Source organism: Pundamilia nyererei, unplaced genomic scaffold (assembly GCF_000239375.1).
Source record: "Pundamilia nyererei isolate P.nyererei 1_Seehausen unplaced genomic scaffold, PunNye1.0 scaffold00312, whole genome shotgun sequence".
NCBI lineage: Eukaryota > Metazoa > Chordata > Actinopteri > Cichliformes > Cichlidae > Pundamilia > Pundamilia nyererei.
Window position 1 is genome coordinate 561,876 of NW_005187713.1, and position 3,180 is coordinate 565,055.

Below are 3,180 nucleotides of genomic sequence, written 5' to 3' on the forward strand. Positions count from 1 at the left end.
AGTGTAACAGTCTACACTCCTTACAGTAGTTCTTGGTGCATACAGGAAATCCTTTAAAATTCTCACCCATTCAACCCTAATAAGACAAAATGTCACCTTCTCAAAAATGCTTCATTCACCTGAGAACTCTTGGCATTATCCCTGTGTTTACTTCATCTAAGCGGTCATTCTCCATATTGGAATTAAAAATGTATTTACACTCCAGGATTAAGAAGTAGAGACCCACTCATCTGTCCCTGATAAAATTTGAAGAATGTCTTTTGTAAATGCCATGAGTAAATTTGAAGCCAAAACCTCTGAGTGCCATGTCACATGTCAACCATTATCATCATGCATAGATGAAGGTGACATTTTAGCAGTACAGTAAATTCACACTAACACCTTTGACACAAAAGGGCACTTGACAATTTTGTACTTATAACGTGCTGTTCTACTTGCTTTGAGCACTCAAAACACTTTCTTACTACAAGCCTCATTCATTCATTGACACAAGTCCTTTTTTTCCCATGTCTAAGCTCTTTAACCCTGACATTCATCCTCCAGGGAGAGCACATGATTCAACTCAGGGGTCACCATCTTGCCCACAGATACGTTGACACACAGGTTTGAGGAGCCAGGGACCAATCTACTAACCTTCTAATTAACTGACCTGCTCTACCTCCTAATTCACAGCTACCCAGCTGTGAGAATTACAAAAATGTTTTAGAAACACAGTTTTGTGTAAATAGGTTTAAAGTGTACTGTCTTGCCTTTCTTAAGAGCTGCAAGACTGACATGCTTTTGGAGTCACAATAGACACACACATACTTGAGCAACTGTTACTTAAAGGCCCTTCTCTAACCCCTGACTATAAATACTATTGATTATATTTATATGTAAAAAGATGACTGAGTTCTTCTCTTGTTCTTAACTGTTTTCATTTATAATCCGCAACAGTTGTGATCATTATATATGATGTATTTAAATCAATAAAAGTGTCATTTACAGATCTCTTTTTTTCAAACTTTATATTTTTTGTCAAGATGTTGGTTCAAATAATACAATAAAACATGTTTCACCTTGTAGTTTTTCCAGACTGTTATTCCTCAATCGTCTACTAGATGTAACCAGTGAGTTTGACTTTCTGCTTTCTGCATGTTTCTAAAGCCTAAAAATGTTAGATTTTTTCCAGGTTTATATAAAAATAAGACAGATTGTTACATTGTGTCAGTGTTATGAAGAGGCAAAGCTTTGTAAAATATGAGAAAAATCTGCTCCGGGTACTAGATTTAAAAGAAAGTTCTAAAAATTGTACAAAATGATCATAACATCAAAAGATAAGCAAAGGATACTTTACTGTGTGATTTCAATAAAATGTTAGACATTTTTACTCATTTCACTTCATAGCTAAGAAGAATTTAGTTGCTGTAAACAAAAGTTATTTTCTATATATAAAACATGAGTTTAAAAAGGAGTGCAATGAGTGAATTTGCTATTTGATGTCACTTGTATGCATTTGAGTGAGCGTGTGTTATTTCATGATAATGTTAAAAACAATTCAATACTTCACATTAAATTTGTTGTAACTCACTGTGAATGCCGTACAAAGCAAAACACTTCAACCATATTTTGCTTATTGATTGTCAATCATGTGGAATATGATGGATTCATAATAAAGGTGTTCAATGACAGTCTAGTGAAATATTTTAGCTCGTGGCCGGTGCTCTTTGTGCTCTTTTTCTGTTTTTCTATATTGTAGTAAAACCCCTACAATGACAATGATGACCCTGATGTGAAAAAGTAGATATTAGACTTACAGGGCACTTACAATGCATTTGTTTTAATTTATTTCCACCAGTTTTTTTACATAAATCTCACAATAAGCAATAAAGAACTACTTTATACCTGAGATGGTTAAGGTTACAGTTTAAGTGTTTTAACTGGCAGGATGATCTGCTGAAGAATGATGGGAAACACGGGAGCTTTTACAGTAGCACCAGTAGGATTTTCAATCATTTGTGTGTCAGTGTGTCACACATGTGCACTGAAAGACTGGCGGAAGACATAAAGCCCAACACTCATGCACACTTAGATAAAGACAGTCTGCCCCAGGGCAGCTGTGGCTACAACTGTAGCTTGCCTCTACCAGTGTATGAATGTGAGAGTGAATGAATAGTGGAATTGTAAAGCGCTTTGAGGGCCCCGAAAAGCGCTATATGAATTCAATCCATTATTATTATTATATAGAATGAAAAGAGGAAGGGAAGCAGCACGTTTTATGCCAAATATAACCACCTTTAAATATATGCATGAAAATTGGTTATTGCTGAACCTTTAGTGCTCTATAATTAGTAGTTACATGACACTTTAGCATCTTTGTCTATAATTTGATTAATGGTCAAATAATGGCTTGATTAAAAAAACAACAAGAAAACGTCAAAGTTGATTAATACAGACCTTTGTAGTGTTAGACATGTATTACATTGTTTCTGAATGTGTGAATAAATGTACTCACAATGTTTTTTTCATACACGCTAGATAAAATGAACGCTGTCCTTCTGACTATCTTGTGCACTCTCGCACTTCTGCATGGATGGAATGCAATGGTTTACAATCCAAGCCGAAACTCCAACCCACGGAACAAGTACAACAATCGCCCATGTCAGAGGACCTGGAACAATAATGGATTCAACAGATTTGTTCAGAAGCACATCCTTCAGCAAAACGTCAACAGAAAATCAAAGGAGGCATGGCAAATGTGAGTTAAAGGCTTAGAATGCTGTCTTTTCCTTAACAGTGCAATTGGCAAAACACAATGGAATCCAGTACACAAGTACGCTTTCAACAAACCATATGCTTACATTCTTCTTGGCATAGATTCAACAAGGTGCTGGAAACATTTTGATCCATGTAGACATGACAGCATCACAGTAGATGTAGATTTATAATGCAAATCTCCCGTTTCACCAAAATCCCAAAGGTAATGTTGGATTGAGATGTGGTGATTGTGGAGGACATTCAAGCCCACTGAACTCAGTGTTAGTTCAAAAATCTAGTTTGAGCAGTCTGACTAGTCTCCTCTGAGCTCTGACATAAATAAGGCATTTCTGCGCAATGACCCGACACTCACTGGTTATTTTCTCTTTTTCAGACCATTCTCTGTAAACCAAAGAGATGGTTGTATGAGAAAACACCTATAGC